Below are 21,607 nucleotides of genomic sequence, written 5' to 3'. Positions count from 1 at the left end.
TTGTCCGGCATGGCATGAGCCTGTGGCAGCCTTATGCTCCACAAAGGATTGTCCGGCATGGCATGAGCCTGTGGCAGCCTTATGCTCCACAAAGGATTGTCCGGCATGGCATGAGCCTGTGGCAGCCTTATGCTCCACAAAGGATTGTCCGGCATGGCATGAGCCTGGTGGCAGCCTTATGCTCCACAAAGGATTGTCCGGCATGGCATGAGCTGGTGGCAGCCTTATGCTCCACAAAGGATTGTCCGGCATGGCATGAGCTGGTGGCAGCCTTATGCTCCACAAAGGATTGTCCGGCATGGCATGAGCTGGTGGCAGCCTTATGCTCCACAAAGGATTGTCCGGCATGGCATGAGCGGTGGCAGGCTCCACAAAGGATTGTCCGGCATGGCATGGTGGCAGCCTTATGCTCCACAAAGGATTGTCCGGGCATGGCATGAGCTCCGGGTGGCAGCCTTATGCTCCACAAAGGATTGTCCGGCATGGCATGAGCCGGTGGCAGCCTTATGCTCCACAAAGGATTGTCCGGCATGGCATGAGCTGGTGGCAGCCTTATGCTCCACAAAGGATTGTCCGGCATGGCATGAGCTGGTGGCAGCCTTATGCTCCACAAAGGATTGTCCGGCATGGCATGAGCCGGTGGCAGCCTTATGCTCCACAAAGGATTGTCCGGCATGGCATGAGCCGGTGGCAGCCTTATGCTCCACAAAGGATTGTCCGGCATGGCATGAGCTGGTGGCAGCCTTATGCTCCACAAAGGATTGTCCGGCATGGCATGAGCCGGTGGCAGCCTTATGCTCCACAAAGGATTGTCCGGCATGGCATGAGCTGGTGGCAGCCTTATGCTCCACAAAGGATTGTCCGGCATGGCATGAGCTGGTGGCAGCCTTATGCTCCACAAAGGATTGTCCGGCATGGCATGAGCCGGTGGCAGCCTTATGCTCCACAAAGGATTGTCCGGCATGGCATGAGCTGGTGGCAGCCTTATGCTCCACAAAGGATTGTCCGGCATGGCATGAGCTGGTGGCAGCCTTATGCTCCACAAAGGATTGTCCGGCATGGCATGAGCTGGTGGCAGCCTTATGCTCCACAAAGGATTGTCCGGCATGGCATGAGCTGGTGGCAGCCTTATGCTCCACAAAGGACAAATGAGCTGGTGGATTGTCCCAAAGGATTGGCATGGCATGAGCTGGTGGCAGCCTTATGCTCCACAAAGGATTGTCCGGCATGGCATGAGCTGGTGGCAGCCTTATGCTCCACAAAGGATTGTCCGGCATGCAGCCTTATGAGCATGGCATGAGCTGGTGGCAGCCTTATGCTCCACAAAGGATTGTCCGGCATGGCATGAGCTGGTGGCAGCCTTATGCTCCACAAAGGATTGTCCGGCATGGCATGAGCTGGTGGCAGCCTTATGCTCCACAAAGGATTGTCCGGCATGGCATGAGCTGGTGGCAGCCTTATGCTCCACAAAGGATTGTCCGGCATGGCATGAGCCGGTGGCAGCCTTATGCTCCACAAAGGATTGTCCGGCATGGCATGAGCTGGTGGCAGCCTTATGCTCCACAAAGGATTGTCCCGGCATGGCATGAGCTCCACAAAGGATTGTCCGGGCATGAGCCTTATGCTCCACAAAGGATTGTCCGGCATGGCATGAGCTGGTGGCAGCCTTATGCTCCACAAAGGATTGTCCGGCATGGCATGAGCCGGTGGCAGCCTTATGCTCCACAAAGGATTGTCCGGCATGGCATGAGCTGGTGGCAGCCTTATGCTCCACAAAGGATTGTCCGGCATGGCATGAGCTGGTGGCAGCCTTATGCTCCACAAAGGATTGTCCGGCATGGCATGAGCTGGTGGCAGCCTTATGCTCCACAAAGGATTGTCCGGCATGGCATGAGCTGGTGGCAGCCTTATGCTCCACAAAGGATTGTCCGGCATGGCATGATGGCAGCCATGAGCTCCACAAAGGATTGGCATGGCAGCCTTATGCAGCCTTACAAAGGATTGTCCGGCATGGCATGAGCTGGTGGCAGCCTTATGCTCCACAAAGGATTGTCCGGCATGGCATGAGCTGGTGGCAGCCTTATGCTCCACAAAGGATTGTCCGGCATGGCATGAGCCTGTGGCAGCCTTATGCTCCACAAAGGATTGTCCGGCATGGCATGAGCCTGTGGCAGCCTTATGCTCCACAAAGGATTGTCCGGCATGGCATGAGCTTGTGGCAGCCTTATGCTCCACAAAGGATTGTCCGGCATGGCATGAGCTTGTGGCAGCCTTATGCTCCACAAAGGATTGTCCGGCATGGCATGAGCTGGTGGCAGCCTTATGCTCCACAAAGGATTGTCCGGCATGGCATGAGCTGGTGGCAGCCTTATGCTCCACAAAGGATTGTCCGGCATGGCATGAGCTGGTGGCAGCCTTATGCTCCACAAAGGATTGTCCGGCATGGCATGAGCCGGTGGCAGCCTTATGCTCCACAAAGGATTGTCCGGCATGGCATGAGCCGGTGGCAGCCTTATGCTCCACAAAGGATTGTCCGGCATGGCATGAGCCGGTGGCAGCCTTATGCTCCACAAAGGATTGTCCGGCATGGCATGAGCCTGTGGCAGCCTTATGCTCCACAAAGGATTGTCCGGCATGGCATGAGCTGGTGGCAGCCTTATGCTCCACAAAGGATTGTCCGGCATGGCATGAGCTGGTGGCAGCCTTATGCTCCACAAAGGATTGTCCGGCATGGCATGAGCTGGTGGCAGCCTTATGCTCCACAAAGGATTGTCCGGCATGGCATGAGCCTGTGGCAGCCTTATGCTCCACAAAGGATTGTCCGGCATGGCATGAGCCTGTGGCAGCCTTATGCTCCACAAAGGATTGTCCGGCATGGCATGAGCTTGTGGCAGCCTTATGCTCCACAAAGGATTGTCCGGCATGGCATGAGCTGGTGGCAGCCTTATGCTCCACAAAGGATTGTCCGGCATGGCATGAGCTGGTGGCAGCCTTATGCTCCACAAAGGATTGTCCGGCATGGCATGAGCTGGTGGCAGCCTTATGCTCCACAAAGGATTGTCCGGCATGGCATGAGCTGGTGGCAGCCTTATGCTCCACAAAGGATTGTCCGGCATGGCATGAGCCTGTGGCAGCCTTATGCTCCACAAAGGATTGTCCGGCATGGCATGAGCCTGTGGCAGCCTTATGCTCCACAAAGGATTGTCCGGCATGGCATGAGCCGGTGGCAGCCTTATGCTCCACAAAGGATTGTCCGGCATGGCATGAGCCTGTGGCAGCCTTATGCTCCACAAAGGATTGTCCGGCATGGCATGAGCCGGTGGCAGCCTTATGCTCCACAAAGGATTGTCCGGCATGGCATGAGCCGGTGGCAGCCTTATGCTCCACAAAGGATTGTCCGGCATGGCATGAGCTGGTGGCAGCCTTATGCTCCACAAAGGATTGTCCGGCATGGCATGAGCTGGTGGCAGCCTTATGCTCCACAAAGGATTGTCCGGCATGGCATGAGCTGGTGGCAGCCTTATGCTCCACAAAGGATTGTCCGGCATGGCATGAGCCTGTGGCAGCCTTATGCTCCACAAAGGATTGTCCGGCATGGCATGAGCCTGTGGCAGCCTTATGCTCCACAAAGGATTGTCCGGCATGGCATGAGCCTGTGGCATGAGCCTTATGCTCCACAAAGGATTGTCCGGCATGGCATGAGCTGGTGGCAGCCTTATGCTCCACAAAGGATTGTCCGGCATGGCATGAGCTTGTGGCAGCCTTATGCTCCACAAAGGATTGTCCGGCATGGCATGAGCTGGTGGCAGCCTTATGCTCCACAAAGGATTGTCCGGCATGGCATGAGCTGGTGGCAGCCTTATGCTCCACAAAGGATTGTCCGGCATGGCATGAGCTGGTGGCAGCCTTATGCTCCACAAAGGATTGTCCGGCATGGCATGAGCCTGTGGCAGCCTTATGCTCCACAAAGGATTGTCCGGCATGGCATGAGCATGGCATGAGCCTGTGGCAGCCTTATGCTCCACAAAGGATTGTCCGGCATGGCATGAGCTGGTGGCAGCCTTATGCTCCACAAAGGATTGTCCGGCATGGCATGAGCTGGTGGCAGCCTTATGCTCCACAAAGGATTGTCCGGCATGGCATGAGCTGGTGGCAGCCTTATGCTCCACAAAGGATTGTCCGGCATGGCATGAGCTGGTGGCAGCCTTATGCTCCACAAAGGATTGTCCGGCATGGCATGAGCCGGTGGCAGCCTTATGCTCCACAAAGGATTGTCCGGCATGGCATGAGCGGTGGCAGCCTTATGCTCCACAAAGGATTGTTGTCCGCCTTATGCATTGTGGCATGAGCTGGTGGCAGCCTTATGCTCCACAAAGGATTGTCCGGCATGGCATGAGCTGGTGGCAGCCTTATGCTCCACAAAGGATTGTCCGGCATGGCATGAGCTGGTGGCAGCCTTATGCTCCACAAAGGATTGTCCGGCATGGCATGAGCTGGTGGCAGCCTTATGCTCCACAAAGGATTGTCCGGCATGGCATGAGCTGGTGGCAGCCTTATGCTCCACAAAGGATTGTCCGGCATGGCATGAGCTGGTGGCAGCCTTATGCTCCACAAAGGATTGTCCGGCATGGCATGAGCTGGTGGCAGCCTTATGCTCCACAAAGGATTGTCCGGCATGGCATGAGCTGGTGGCAGCCTTATGCTCCACAAAGGATTGTCCGGCATGGCATGAGCTGGTGGCAGCCTTATGCTCCACAAAGGATTGTCCGGCATGGCATGAGCTGGTGGCAGCCTTATGCTCCATGGCAAGCTGGTGGCATTGTCCGGCATGGCATGAGCTGGTGGCAGCCTTATGCTCCACAAAGGATTGTCCGGCATGGCATGAGCTGGTGGCAGCCTTATGCTCCACAAAGGATTGTCCGGCATGGCATGAGCCTGTGGCAGCCTTATGCTCCACAAAGGATTGTCCGGCATGGCATGAGCCTGTGGCAGCCTTATGCTCCACAAAGGATTGTCCGGCATGGCATGAGCCTGTGGCAGCCTTATGCTCCACAAAGGATTGTCCGGCATGGCATGAGCCTGTGGCAGCCTTATGCTCCACAAAGGATTGTCCGGCATGGCATGAGCTTGTGGCAGCCTTATGCTCCACAAAGGATTGTCCGGCATGGCATGAGCTTGTGGCAGCCTTATGCTCCACAAAGGATTGTCCGGCATGGCATGAGCTTATGGCAGCCTTATGCTCCACAGGGAGTGTGGTAAGTAGTACATCCCAGGTATACTAATTGAGGAACATGGCTGAGAATCAATCAATCAACCCTGCCCCGAGGAACTGAGTTTACGGCAGGGTTTCCCAAACTAGGGGTCGCGACCCCATCTGATTGGAAAATGGGGTCCTAAAAGAACATTTGCCCTTGGTTCATAGAACCTGGGTAACGTAAGTAACCTCTGGTAGAGGCGGTTTTAATGAACAGAGTGGTTTCTGTTTTCTTCTTACAAATGTTTCTCTACCTTTTGAATAGTTTAAAGAAGATACAAAATATTATGACCCCATCCCTGACATATATGACTCTAAGGAACACATATGTCCGTACTGTTTCCCTCTACTATGCCCACAAGCCGTTAGAACCGAGTGGACAATCCTAGGCACTAAATCAGACTGGGGGAAAAAGAACATCTTCAATGATTATGTTATTTTCTACACAGAAGATCATACAACATTATTGCCTGATGATCTATTGAACTTCCCAATACCTTTCTGATGCATCTTCAGATTGAAATACTGTTCAAAAAAAGTACTGTCCGACTGTAATAGACTGTCATAGCCCAAATTCAAAAAGTAACGTTGATTACATAACTATTTTTACATGGTGGGGTAACTAAATAATTTGATATAAAAATGGTGTCGCAGGCCACCCAACCACCTCCAACACTACCCCACCCCTCACAACTACCTCCAACACTACCCCACCCCTCACAACTACCTCCAACACTACCCCACCCCTCACAACTACCTCCAGCCCTCCCACCCCTCACAACTAACTCCAGCCCTCCCCACCCCTCACAACTACCTCCAGCCCTCCCCTACCCCTCACAACTACCTCCAGCCCTCCCCTACCCCTCACAACTACCTCCAGCCCTCCCCCCCCCTCACAACTACCTTCAGCCCTCCCCCACCCCTCACAACTACCTCCAGTCCTCCCCCACCCCTCACAACTACCTCTAGCCCTCCCCACCCCTCACAACTACCTCTAGCCCTACACCACCCCTCACAACTACCTCCAGCCCTCCCCCACCCCTCACAACTACCTCCAGCCCTATCCCACCCCTCCCTCCCAACCACCTCCAGCCCTATCCCAACCCCCACAACTACATCCAGCCCTACCCCACCCCTCCCAACTACCTCCAGCCCTCCCCCACCCCTCACAACTACCTCCAGCCCTACCCCACCCCTCACAACTACCTCCAGCCCTCCCCACCCCTCACAACTACCTCCAGCCCTACCCCACCCCTCCCAACTACCTCCAGCCCTCCCCCCACCCTCACAACTACCTCCAGCTCTACCCCACACAACTACCTCCAGCCCTCCCCCACCCCTCCCAACTACCTCCAGCCCTCCCCCACCCCTCACAACTACCTCCAGCCCTACCCCACAACTACCTCCAGCTCTACCCCACCCCTCCCAACTACCTCCAGCCCACCCCCACCCCTCACAACTACCTCCAGCCCTACCCCACCCCCTCCCACCCCTCCCAACTACCTCCAGCCCTCCCCACCACTCACAACTACCTCCAGCCCTACCCCACACAACTACCTCCAGCTCTACCCCACCCCTCCCAACTACCTCCAGCCCTACCCCACCCCTTCCAACTATCTCCAGCCCTCCCCACCCCTCCCAACTACCTCCAGCCCTCCCCCACCCCTTCCAACTACCTCCAGCCCTACCCCACCCCTTCCAACTACCTCCAGCCCTACCCCCACCCCTCCCAACTCTCTCCAGCCCTCCCCACCCCTCACAACTACCTCCAGCCCTACCCCACCCTCCCAACTACCTCCAGCCCTACCCCACCCCTTACAACTACCTCCAGCCCTACCCCACCCCTCCCAACTACCTCCAGCCCTCCCCACCCCTCACAACTACCTCCAGCCCTACCCCACCCCTCCCAACTACCTCCAGCCCTACCCCACCCCTCACAACTACCTCCAGCCCTACCCCACCCCTTCCAACTACCTCCAGCCCCTACACCCCACCCCTTCCAACTACCTCCAGCCCTACCCCACCCCTCCCAACTCTCTCCAGCCCTCCCCACCCCTCCCAACTACCTCCAGCCCTACCCCACCCCTTCCAACTACCTCCAGCCCTACCCCACCCCTTCCAACTACCTCCAGCCCTACCCCACCCTCCCAACTCTCTCCAGCCCTCCCCACCCCTCACAACTACCTCCAGCCCTACCCCACCCCTCCCAACTACCTCCAGCCCTACCCCACCCCTTCCAACTACCTCCAGCCCTACCCCACCCCTCCCAACTACCTCCAGCCCTCCCCACCCCACACAACTACCTCCAGACCTACCCCCACACAACTACCTCCAGCCCTACCCCACCCCTCCCAACTACCTCCAGCCCTCCCCACCCCTCACAACTACCTCCAGCCCTACCCCACACAACTACCTCCAGCTCTACCCCACCCCTCCCAACTACCTCCAGCCCTCCCCACCCTCACAACTACCTCCAGCCCTACCTCCACACCCCACACAACTACCTCCAGCCCTACCCCCACCCCTCCCAACTCTCTCCAGCCCTCCCCCCACCCCTCACAACTACCTCCAGCCCTCCCCACCCCTCCCAACTACCTCCAGCCCTACCCCACCCCTTCCAACTACCTCCAGCCCTCCCCACCCCTCCCAACTACCTCCAGCCCTCCCCCACCCCTTCCAACTACCTCCAGCTCTACCCCACCCCTCCCAACTACCTCCAGCCCTCCCCCACCCCCTCACAACTACCTCCAGCCCTACCCCACCCCACAACTACCTCCAGCTCTACCCCACCCCTCCCAACTACCTCCAGCCCTCCCCACCCCTCACAACTACCTCCAGCCCTACCCCACACAACTACCTCCAGCCCTACCCCACCCCTCCCAACTACCTCCAGCCCTACCCCCCACCCCCTTCCAACTACCTCCAGCCCTCCCCACCCCTCCCAACTACCTCCAGCCCCCCCACCCATTCCAACTACCTCCAGCCCTACCCCACCCCTTCCAACTACCTCCAGCCCTACCCCACCCCTCCCAACTACCTCCAGCCCTCCCCCACCCCTCACAACTACCTCCAGCCCTACCCCACCCCTCCCAACTACCTCCAGCCCTACCCCACCCCTTTCAACTACCTCCAGCCCTCCCCACCCCTCCCAACTACCTCCAGCCCTCCCCCACCCCTTCCAACTACCTCCAGCTCTACCCCACCCCTCCCAACTACCTCCAGCCCTACCCCACCCCTCACAACTACCTCCAGACCTACCCCACACAACTACCTCCAGCCCTCCCCCACCCCTCCCAACTACCTCCAGCCCTCCCCACCCCTCACAACTACCTCCAGCCCCCCCACCCCACACAACTACCTCCAGCCCTACCCCACCCCCTCCCAACTACCTCCAGCCCTCCCCCACCCCTCACAACTACCTCCAGCCCTACCCCACCCCTCCCAACTACCTCCAGCCCTCCCCCACCCCTCACAACTACCTCCAGCCCTACCCCCCACACAACTACCTCCAGCTCTACCCCACCCTCCCAACTACCTCCAGCCCTACCCCACCCCTTCCAACTATCTCCAGCCCTCCCCACCCCTCCCAACTACCTCCAGCCCTCCCCCACCCCTCCAACTACCTCCAGCCCTACCCCACCCCTTCCAACTACCTCCAGCCCTACCCCACCCCTCCCAACTACCTCCAGCCCTCCCCACCCCTCACAACTACCTCCAGCCCTCCCCCCACCCCTCCCCAACTACCTCCAGCCCTACCCCACCCCTCACAACTACCTCCAGCCCCTACCCCACCCCTCCCTCCCAACTACCTCCAGCCCTCCCCCACCCCTCCCAACTACCTCCAGCCCTACCCCACCCCTCCCAACTACCTCCAGCCCTACCCCACCCCTACCCCACAACTACCTCCAGCCCTACCCCACCCCTTACAACTACCTCCAGCCCTACCCCACCCCTTCCAACTACCTCCAGCCCTACCCCACCCTCCCAACTCTCTCCAGCCCTCCCCCCCACCCCTCACAACTACCTCCAGCCCTACCCACCCCCCCTCCCAACTACCTCCAGCCCTACCCCACCCCTTCCAACTACCTCCAGCCCTACCCCACCCCTCCCAACTACCTCCAGCCCTCCCCCCACCCCTCCCAACTACCTCCAGCCCTACCCCACCCCTCCCAACTACCTCCAGCCCTACCCCACCCCTCACAACTACCTCCAGCCCTACCCCAGCCCCCCCTCCCAACTACCTCCAGCCCTACCCCACCCCTTCCAACTACCTCCAGCCCTACCCCACCCCTCCCAACTACCTCCAGCCCTACCCCACCCCTCCCAACTACCTCCAGCCCGCCCCCACCCCTCACAACTACCTCCAGCCCTACCCCACCCCTCCCAACTACCTCCAGCCCTACCCCACCCCTTCCAACTACCTCCAGCCCTACCCCACCCCTTCCAACTACCTCCAGCCCTACCCCACCCCTCCCAACTCTCTCCAGCCCTCCCCCACCCCTCACAACTACCTCCAGCCCTACCCCCACCCCTACCTCCCAACTACCTCCAGCCCTACCCCACCCCTTCCATCTACCTCCAGCCCTACCCCACCCCTTCCAACTACCTCCAGCCCTACCCCACCCCTCCCAACTCTCTCCAGCCCCCCCCACCCCTCACAACTACCTCCAGCCCTACCCCACCCCTCCCAACTACCTCCAGCCCTACCCCACCCCTTCCAACTACCTCCAGCCCTACCCCACCCCTCCCAACTACCTCCAGCCCTCCCCACCCCACACAACTACCTCCAGACCTACCCCACCTCCCAACTACCTCCAGCCCTACCCCACCCCTCCCAACTACCTCCAGCCCTCCCCCACCCCTCACAACTACCTCCAGCCCTACCCCTCCAGCCCAACTACCTCCAGCTCTACCCCACACCTCCCAACTACCTCCAGCCCCCCCCACCCCTCACAACTACCTCCAGCCCTACCCCACCCCTTCCAACTACCTCCAGCCCTCCCCACCCCTCCCAACTACCTCCAGCCCTACCTCCAGCCCTACCCCACCCCTTCCAACTACCTCCAGCCCTACCCCACCCCTTCCAACTACCTCCAGCCCTACCCCACCCCTCCCAACTCTCTCCAGCCCTCCCCCACCCCTCTCACAACTACCTCCAGCCCTACCCCACCCCTCCCAACTACCTCCAGCCCTACCCCACCCCTTCCAACTACCTCCAGCCCTACCCCACCCCTCCCAACTACCTCCAGCCCTCCCCACCCCACAACTACCTCCAGACCTACCCCACAACTACCTCCAGCCCTACTCCCCACCCCTCCCAACTACCTCCAGCCCTCCCCACCCCTCACAACTACCTCCAGCCCTACCCCACACCCCCAACTACCTCCAGCCCTCCCCACCCCTCACAACTACCTCCAGCCCTACCCCACCCTCCCAACTACCTCCAGCCCTACCCCACCCCTCCCAACTACCTCCAGCCCTCCCCACCCCTCCCAACTACCTCCAGCCCTCCCCACCCCTTCCAACTACCTCCAGCCCTACCCCACCCCTTCCAACTACCTCCAGCCCTACCCCCCCACCCCTCCCAACTCTCTCCAGCCCTCCCCACCCCTCACAACTACCTCCAGCCCTACCCCACCCCTCCCAACTACCTCCAGCCCTACCCTCCCCACCCCTTCCAACTACCTCCAGCCCTACCCCACTCCCCCCTCCCAACTACCTCCAGCCCTCCCCACCCCACACAACTACCTCCAGACCTACCCCACACAACTACCTCCAGCCCTACCCCACCCCCTCCCAACTACCTCCTGCCCTCCCCCACCCCTCACAACTACCTCCAGCCCTACCCACACAACTACCTCCAGCTCTACCCCACACCTCCCAACTACTACCTCCAGCCCTCCCCCCCCCCTCACAACTACCTCCAGCCCTACCCCACCCTCCCAACTACCTCCAGCCCTACCCCACCCCTCCCAACTACCTCCAGCCCTACCCCACCCTCTCCCAACTACCCCCAGCCCTCCCCACCCCTCACAACTACCTCCAGCCCTACCTCCCCACACAACTACCTCCAGCCTACCCCACCTCCCCCCTTCCAACTACCTCCAGCCCTCCCCACCCCTCCCAACTACCTCCAGCCCTCCCCACCCCTTCCAACTACCTCCAGCCCTACCCCACCCCTTCCAACTACCTCCAGCCCTACCCCACCCCTCCCAACTCTCTCCAGCCCTCCCCACCCCTCACAACTACCTCCAGCCCTACCCCACCCCTCCCAACTACCTCCAGCCCTACCCCACCCCTCCCAACTACCTCCAGCCCTCCCCACCCCTCCCAACTACCTCCAGCCCTCCCCCCCCTCTTCCAACTACCTCCAGCCCTACCCCACCCCTTCCAACTACCTCCAGCCCTACCCCACCCCTCCCAACTCTCTCCAGCCCCCTCCCCCACCCCCTCACAACTACCTCCAGCCCTACCCCACCACTCCCAACTACCTCCAGCCCCTACCCCACCCCTTCCAACTACCTCCAGCCCTACCCCACCCCTCACAACTACCTCCAGCCCTCCCCCCACCCCTCCAACTACCTCCAGCCCTACCCCACCCCTCCCAACTACCTCCAGCCCTACCCCACCCCTCACAACTACCTCCAGCCCCCTCCCCCCCTCCAACTACCTCCAGCCCTACCCCACCCTCCCAACTACCTCCAGCCCTACCCCACCCCTTCCAACTACCTCCAGCCCTACCCCCACCCCTCCCAACTACCTCCAGCCCTCCCCCCACCCCTCACAACTACCTCCAGCCCTACCCCACCCCTCCCAACTACCTCCAGCCCTACCCCACCCCTCCCAACTACCTCCAGCCCTACCCCACCCCCCTCTGCCAACTACCTCCAGCCCTACCCCACCCCTTCCAACTACCTCCAGCCCTACCCCACCCCTTCCAACTACCTCCAGCCCTACCCCACCCCTCACAACTCTCTCCAGCCCTCCCCCACCCTCACAACTACCTCCAGCCCTACCCCCCCTCCCAACTACCTCCAGCCCTACCCCACCCCTCCAGCCCCTCCAACTACCTCCAGCCCTACCCCACCCCTCCCAACTACCTCCAGCCCTCCCCCCCCTCACAACTACCTCCAGCCCTACCCCACCCCTCCCAACTACCTCCAGCCCTACCCCCACCCCTCACAACTACCTCCAGCCCTACCCCACCCTCACAACTACCTCCAGCCCTACCCCACCCCTCCCAACTACCTCCAGCCCTACCCCCACCCCTTCCAACTACCTCCAGCCCTACCCCACCCCTCCCAACTACCTCCAGCCCTCCCCCCACCCTCACAACTACCTCCAGCCCTACCCCACCCTCCCAACTACCTCCAGCCCTACCCCACCCCTCACAACTACCTCCAGCCCTACCCCACCCCTGCCCAACTATCTCCCAGACCTACCCCACCCCTTCCAACTACCTCCAGCCCTACCCCACCCCTTCCAACTACCTCCAGCCCTACCCCACCCCTCCCAACTCTCTCCAGCCCTCCCCCCCACCCCCTCACAACTACCTCCAGCCCTACCCCACCCTCCCAACCAACTACCTCCAGCCCTACCCCACCCCTTCCAACTACCTCCAGACCCCCTCACACAACTACCTCCAGCCCTACCCCACCCCTCCCAACTACCTCCAGCCCTCCCCCCACCCCTCACAACTACCTCCAGCCCTACCCCACACAACTACCTCCAGCTCTACCCCACACCTCCCAACTACCTCCAGCCCTCCCCACCCCTCACAACTACCTCCAGCCCTACCCCACCCCTCCCAACTACCTCCAGCCCTACCCCCACCCCTCCCAACTACCTCCAGCCCCAGCCCTCCCCACCCCTCACATCTACCTCCAGCCCTACACCACCCCTCACCAACTACCTCCAGCTCTACCCCACCCCTCCCAACTACCTCCAGCCCTACCCCACCCCTTCCAACTACCTCCAGCCCTACCCCACCCCTCACAACTACCTCCAGCCCTACCCCACCCCTCCAACTACCTCCAGCCCTACCCCACCCCTCCCAACCTTCTCCAGCCCTACCCCACCCCTCCCAACTACCTCCAGCCCTCCCCCACCCCCTCACAACTACCTCCAGCCCTACCCACCCCTTCCAACTACCTCCAGCCCTACCCCACCCCTCCCAACTACCTCCAGCCCTCCCCCACCCCTCACAACTACCTCCAGCCCTACCCCACCCCTCCCAACTACCTCCAGCCCTACCCCACCCCCCCTCACAACTACCTCCAGCCCTACCCCACCCCTCACAACTACCTCCAGCCCTACCCCACCCCTCCCAACTACCTCCAGCCCTACCCCACCCCTTCCAACTACCTCCAGCCCTACCCCACCCTCCCAACTACCTCCAGCCCTCCCCACCCCTCACAACTACCTCCAGCCCTACCCCACCCCCTCCCAACTACCTCCAGCCCTACTCCCCACCCCTCACAACTACCTCCAGCCCTACCCCACCCCTGCCAACTATCTCCAGCCCTACCCCACCCCCTTCCAACTACCTCCAGCCCTACCCCACCCCTTCCAACTACCTCCAGCCCTACCCCACCCCTCCCTCTCTCCAGCCCTCCCCCACCCCTCACAACTACCTCCAGCCCTACCCCACCCCTCCCAACTACCTCCAGCCCTACCCCCCACCCCTTCCAACTACCTCCAGACCTACCCACCCCTCACAACTACCTCCAGCCCTACCCCACCCCTCCCAACTACCTCCAGCCCTCCCCACCCCTCACAACTACCTCCAGCCCTACCCCACACAACTACCTCCAGCTCTACCCCACACCTCCCAACTACCTCCAGCCCTCCCCAACCCTCCCAACTACCTCCAGCCCTACCCCACCCTCCCAACTACCTCCAGCCCTACCCCACCCCTCCCAACTACCTCCAGCCCTCCCCACCCCTCACATCTACCTCCAGCCCTACACCACACAACTACCTCCAGCTCTACCCCACCCCTCCCAACTACCTCCAGCCCTACCCCACCCCTTCCAACTACCTCCAGCCCTACCCCACCCCCCCACAACTACCTCCAGCCCTACCCACCCCCTCCCAACTACCTCCAGCCCTACCCCACCCCTCCCAACCTTCTCCAGCCCTACCCCACCCCTCCCAACTACCTCCAGCCCTCCCCCACCCTCACAACTACCTCCAGCCCTACCCCACACAACTACCTCCAGCTCTCCCCACCCCTCCCAACTACCTCCAGCCCTACCCCCACCCCTTCCAACTACCTCCAGCCCTCCCCACCCCTCCCAACTACCTCCAGCCCTCCCCCACCCCTTCCAACTACCTCCAGCCCTACCCCACCCCCTCCCAACTACCTCCAGCCCTACCCCACCCCTCCCAACTACCTCCAGCCCTACCCCACCCCTCCCAACTACCTCCAGCCCTCCCCACCCCTCCCAACTACCTCCAGCCCTCCCCCACCTTCCAACTACCTCCAGCCCTACCCCACCCCTCCCACTCTCTCTCCAGCCCTACCCCACCCCTCACAACTACCTCCAGCCCTACCCCACCCCTCCCAACTACCTCCAGCCCTACCCCACCCCTTCCAACTACCTCCAGCCCTCCCCACCCCTCCCAACTACCTCCAGCCCTCCCCCCACCCCCTTCCAACTACCTCCAGCCCTACCCCACCCCCTCCCAACTACCTCCAGCCCTACCCCACCCCTCACAACTCTCTCCAGCCCTCCCCCACCCCTCACAACTACCTCCAGCCCTACCCCACCCCTCCCAACTACCTCCAGCCCTACCCCACCCCTTCCAACTACCTCCAGCCCTACCCCCCCTCCAACTGCCTCCAGCCCTCCCCACCCCTCACAACTACCTCCAGCCCTACCCCACCCCACCCCTCCCAACTACCTCCAGCCCTACCCCACCCCTCACAACTACCTCCAGCCCTACCCACCCCTCACAACTACCTCCAGCCCTACCCCACCCCTCCCAACTACCTCCAGCCCTACCCCACCTTCCAACTACCTCCAGCCCTACCCCACCCTCCCAACTACCTCCAGCCCTCCCCCACCCCTCACAACTACCTCCAGCCCTACCCCACCCCTCCCAACTACCTCCAGCCCTACCCCACCCCCCTCACAACTACCTCCAGCCCTACCCCACCCCTGCCAACTACCTCCAGCCCTCCAGCCCCCCACCCCTTCCAACTACCTCCAGCCCTACCCCACCCTTCCAACTACCTCCAGCCCTACCCCACCCCTCACAACTCTCTCCAGCCCTCCCCACCCCTCACAACTACCTCCAGCCCTACCCCACCCCTCCCAACTACCTCCAGCCCTACCCCACCCCTTCCAACTACCTCCAGCCCTACCCCACCCCTCCCAACTACCTCCAGCCCTCCCCACCCCTCACAACTACCTCCAGCCCTACCCCACCCCCTCCCAACTACCTCCAGCCCTACCCCACCCCTCACAACTACCTCCAGCCCTACCCCACCCCTCACAACTACCTCCAGCCCTACCCCACCCCTCCCAACTACCTCCAGCCCTACCCCACCCCTTCCAACTACCTCCAGCCCTACCCCACCCCTCCCAACTACCTCCAGCCCTCCCCCCCACCCCTCACAACTACCTCCAGCCCTACCCCACCCCTCCCAACTACCCACACTCCCCCTCCACAACTACCTCCAGCCCTACCCCACCCCTCACAACTACCTCCAGCCCTACCCACCCCTGCCAACTCTCTCCAGCCCTCCCCACCCCTCACAACTACCTCCAGCCCTACCCCACCCCTCCCAACTACCTCCAGCCCTACCCCCCACCCCTTCCAACTACCTCCAGACCTACCCCACACAACTACCTCCAGCCCTACCCCACCCCTCCCAACTACCTCCAGCCCTCCCCCCACCCCTCACAACTACCTCCAGCCCTACCCCACACAACTACCTCCAGCTCTACCCCACACCTCCCAACTACCTCCAGCCCTCCCCCACCCCTCACAACTACCTCCAGCCCTACCCCACCCTCCCAACTACCTCCAGCCCTACCCCACCCCTCACAACTACCTCCAGCCCTACCCCACCCCTGCCAACTACCTCCAGCCCTACCCAACCCTTCCAACTACCTCCAGCCCTACCCCACCCCTTCCAACTACCTCCAGCCCTACCCCACCCCTCACAACTCTCTCCAGCCCTCCCCCACCCCTCACAACTACCTCCAGCCCTACCCCACCCCTCCCAACTACCTCCAGCCCTACCCACCCCTTCCAACTACCTCCAGCCCTACCCCCACCCCTCCCAACTACCTCCAGCCCTCCCCACCCCTCACAACTACCTCCAGCCCTACCCCACCCCTCCCAACTACCTCCAGCCCTACCCCACCCCTCACAACTACCTCCAGCCCTACCCCACCCCTCACAACTACCTCCAGCCCTACCCCACCCCTCCCAACTACCTCCAGCCCTACCCCACCCCCTCCCCCCTTCCAACTACCTCCAGCCCTACCCCACCCTCCCAACTACCTCCAGCCCTCCCCCACCCCTCACAACTACCTCCAGCCCTACCCCACCTCCCAACTACCTCCAGCCCTACCCCACCCCTCACAACTACCTCCAGCCCTACCCCACCCCTCCCAACTACCTCCAGCCCTCCCCACCCCTCACAACTACCTCCAGCCCCCCCCCTACCCCACACAACTACCTCCAGCTCTACCCCCCCACACCTCCCAACTACCTCCAGCCCTCCCCACCCCTCACAACTACCTCCAGCCCTACCCCACCCTCCCAACTACCTCCAGCCCTACCCCACCCCTCCCAACTACCTCCAGCCCTACCCCACCCTCCCAACTACCTCCAGCCCTCCCCACCCCTCACATCTACCTCCAGCCCTACCCCCACAACTACCTCCAGCTCTACCCCACCCCTCCCAACTACCTCCAGCCCTCCCCACCCTCACAACTACCTCCAGCCCTACCCCACCCCTCCCAACTACCTCCAGCCCTACCCCACCCCTCACAACTACCTCCAGCCCTACCCCACCCCTCACAACTACCTCCAGCCCTACCCCCCCCCCTCCCAACTACCTCCAGCCCTACCCCACCCCTTCCAACTACCTCCAGCCCTACCCCACCCCTCCCAACTACCTCCAGCCCTCCCCCACCCCTCACAACTACCTCCAGCCCTACCCCCACCCCTCCCAACTACCACTACCTCCAGCCCTACCCCACCCTCACAACTACCTCCAGCCCTACCCCACCCCTGCCAACTATCTCCAGCCCTACCCCACCCCTTCCAACTACCTCCAGCCCTACCCCACCCCTTCCAACTACCTCCAGCCCTACCCCACCCCTGCCAACTCTCTCCAGCCCTCCCCACCCCTCACAACTACCTCCAGCCCTACCCCACCCCTCCCAACTACCTCCAGCCCTACCCCACCCCTTCCAACTACCTCCAGACCTACCCCACCCACAACTACCTCCAGCCCTACCCCACCCCTCCCAACTACCTCCAGCCCTCCCCACCCCTCACAACTACCTCCAGCCCTACCCCACACAACTACCCTCCAGCTCTACCCACACCTCCCAACTACCTCCAGCCCTCCCACCCCTCACAACTACCTCCAGCCCTACCCCACCCTCCCAACTACCTCCAGCCCTACCCCACCCCTCCCAACTACCTCCAGCCCTCCCCCACCCCTCACATCTACCTCCAGCCCTACCCTCCAGCCCTACCCCACACAACTACCTCCAGCTCTACCCCCTCCCCCTCCCAACTACCTCCAGCCCTCCCCACCCCTCACAACTACCTCCAGCCCTACCCCACCCCTCCCAACTACCTCCAGCCCTACCCCACCCCTCACAACTACCTCCAGCCCTACCCCACCCCTCACAACTACCTCCAGCCCTACCCCACCCCTCCCAACTACCTCCAGCCCTACCCCACAACCCTCCCAACTCTCTCCAGCCCTCCCCACCCCCTCACAACTACCTCCAGCCCTACCCCACCCCTCCCAACTACCTCCAGCCCTACCCCACCCCTTCCAACTACCTCCAGACCTACCCCACACAACTACCTCCAGCCCTACCCCACCCCTCCCAACTACCTCCAGCCCTCCCCCCACCCCTCACAACTACCTCCAGCCCTACCCCACACAACTACCTCCAGCTCTACCCCACACCTCCCAACTACCTCCAGCCCTCCCCCCCCCTCACAACTACCTCCAGCCCTACCCCACCCTCCCAACTACCTCCAGCCCTACCCCACCCCTCCCAACTACCTCCAGCCCTACCCCACCCCTCCCAACTACCTCCAGCCCCTACCCCCCACCCCTCACATCTACCTCCAGCCCTACCCCACACAACTACCTCCAGCTCTACCCCACCCCTCCCAACTACCTCCAGCCCTACCCCACCCCTTCCAACTACCTCCAGCCCTACCCCACCCCTCACAACTACCTCCAGCCCTACCCCACCCCTCCCAACTACCTCCAGCCCTACCCCCACCCCTCCCAACCTTCTACCTCCAGCCCTACCCCACCCCTCCCAACTACCTCCAGCCCTCCCCCCACCCCTCACAACTACCTCCAGCCCTACCCCACACAACTACCTCCAGCTCTACCCCACCCCCTCCCAACTACCTCCAGCCCTACCCCACCCCTTCCAACTACCTCCAGCCCTCCCCACCCTCCCAACTACCTCCAGCCCTCCCCCACCCCTTCCAACTACCTCCAGCCCTACCCCATCCCTTCCAACTACCTCCAGCCCTACCCCACCCCTCCCAACTACCTCCAGCCCTACCCCACCCCTCCCAACTACCTCCAGCCCTACCCCACCCTCACAACTACCTCCAGCCCTACCCCACCCCTGCCAACTACCTCCAGCCCTACCCCACCCCTTCCAACTACCTCCAGCCCTACCCCACCCCTTCCAACTACCTCCAGCCCTACCCCACCCCTCCCAACTCTCTCCAGCCCTCCCCCACCCTCACAACTACCTCCAGCCCTACCCCACCCCTCCACAACTACCTCCAGCCCTACCCCAGCCCTACCCCACCCCTTCCAACTACCTCCAGACCTACCCCACACAACTACCTCCAGCCCTACCCCACCCCTCCCAACTACCTCCAGCCCTCCCCACCCCTCACAACTACCTCCAGCCCTACCTCCACACAACTACCTCCAGCTCTACCCCACACCTCCCAACTACCTCCAGCCCTCCCCCACCCCTCACAACTACCTCCAGCCCTACTCCCCCACCCTCCCAACTACCTCCAGCCCTACCCCACCCCTCCCAACTACCTCCAGCCCTACCCCACCCCTCCCAACTACCTCCAGCCCTCCCCACCCCTCACAACTACCTCCAGCCCTACCCCACACAACTACCTCCAGCTCTACCCCACCCCTCCCAACTACCTCCAGCCCTACCCCACCCCTTCCAACTACCTCCAGCCCTACCCCACCCCTCCCAACTACCTCCAGCCCTACCCCACCCCCTCCCAACTACCTCCAGCCCTACCCCACCCCTCCCAACCTTCTCCAGCCCTACCCCACCCCTCCCAACTACCTCCAGCCCTCCCCACCCCTCACAACTACCTCCAGCCCTACCCCCCACAACTACCTCCAGCTCTACCCCACCCCTCCCAACTACCTCCAGCCCTACCCCACCCCCTTCCAACTACCTCCAGCCCTCCCCACCCCTCCCAACTACCTCCAGCCCTCCCCACCCCCCCTTCCAACTACCTCCAGCCCTACCCCACCCCTTCCAACTACCTCCAGCCCTACCCCACCCCTCCCAACTACCTCCAGCCCTACCCCCACCCCTCCCAACTACCTCCAGCCCTACCCCACCCCTTCCAACTACCTCCAGCCCTACCCCACCCCTCCCAACTACCTCCAGCCCTCCCCCACCCCTCACAACTACCTCCAGCCCTACCCCACCCATCCCAACTACCTCCAGCCCTACCCCACCCCTCCCAACTACCCCACCCCTCCAGCCCTAGCCCTCCCCACCTCCAACTACCTCCAGCCCTACCCCACCTCCAGCCCTGCCCCACCCCTCCCAACTACCCCTCCAGCCCTACCCCACCCCTCCCAACTACCTCCAGCCCTACCCCCCCTCCCAACTACCTCCAGACCTACCCCCCTCCCCACCCCTCACAACTACCTCCAGCCCTACCCCACCCCTCCCAACTACCTCCAGCCCTACCCCACCCCTCACAACTACCTCCAGCCCCTACCCCACCCTACCCTCCCAACTCCAACTCCTCCAGCCCTACCCCACCCCTTCCAACTACCTCCAGCCCCTACCCCACCCCTCCCAACTACCTCCAGCCCTCCCCACCCCCACAACTACCTCCAGACCTACCCACACAACTACCTCCAGCCCTACCCCACACAACTACCTCCAGCTCCACCCCCCCACACCTCCCAACTACCTCCAGCCCTCCCCCACCCCTCCCAACTACCTCCAGCCCTACCCCCACCCTCCCAACTACCTCCAGCCCTACCCCACCCCTCCCAACTACCTCCAGCCCTACCCCACCCCTCCCAACTACCTCCAGCCCTCCCCACCCTCCCAACTACCTCCAGCCCTACCCCACCCACAACTACCTCCAGCTCTACCCCCACCCCTCCCAACTACCTCCAGCCCTACCCCACCCCTTCCAACTACCTCCAGCCCTCCCACCCCTCCCAACTACCTCCAGCCCCCACCCCACCCCTTCCAACTACCTCCAGCCCTCCCCACCCCTCCCAACTACCTCCAGCCCTACCCCACCCCTTCCAACTACCTCCAGCCCTACCCCACCCCTCCCAACTACCTCCAGCCCTCCCCCCACCCCTCACAACTACCTCCAGCCCTACCCCACCCCTCCCAACTACCTCCAGCCCTACCCCACCCCTCCCAACTACCAACTACCCCCTCCCCTACCCCAGCCCTACCCCACCCCTTCCAACTACCTCCACCCCTACCCCACCCCTCCCAACTCTCTCCAGCCCTCCCCCCACCCCTCACAACTACCTCCAGCCCTACCCCACCCCTCCCAACTACCTCCAGCCCTACCCCACCCCTTCCCAACTACCTCCAGCCCTACCCCACCCCTCCCAACTACCTCCAGCCCTCCCCCACCCCCCCAACTACCTCCAGCCCTACCCCACCCCTCCCAACTACCTCCAGCCCTACCCTACCCCACCCCTCCCAACCACTTCCAGTCCAACCCCACCCCTCACAACTACCTCCAGCCCTCCCCCACCCCTCACAACTACCTCCAGTCCTACCCCACCCCTCCCAACCACTGCCAGTCCTACCCCACCCCTCCCAACCACTTCCAGTCCTACCCCAACCCTCCCAAACACCTCCAGTC

General features: G+C 62.2%; 1 protein-coding gene across 1 annotated transcript in view; it reads right to left on the bottom strand.

Moving 5' to 3' along the window:
- Positions 1-21,607, bottom strand: part of LOC115109653 (receptor-type tyrosine-protein phosphatase beta-like) — a 67,818-nt gene that overhangs the window by 4,030 nt on the left and 42,181 nt on the right.

The sequence above is a fragment of the Oncorhynchus nerka genome, linkage group LG25 (assembly GCF_034236695.1).
Source record: "Oncorhynchus nerka isolate Pitt River linkage group LG25, Oner_Uvic_2.0, whole genome shotgun sequence".
NCBI classification, from domain to species: domain Eukaryota; kingdom Metazoa; phylum Chordata; class Actinopteri; order Salmoniformes; family Salmonidae; genus Oncorhynchus; species Oncorhynchus nerka.
The sequence above is the reverse complement of the archived record's forward strand: the minus strand, read 5'-3'. Positions and strand labels throughout refer to the sequence as shown.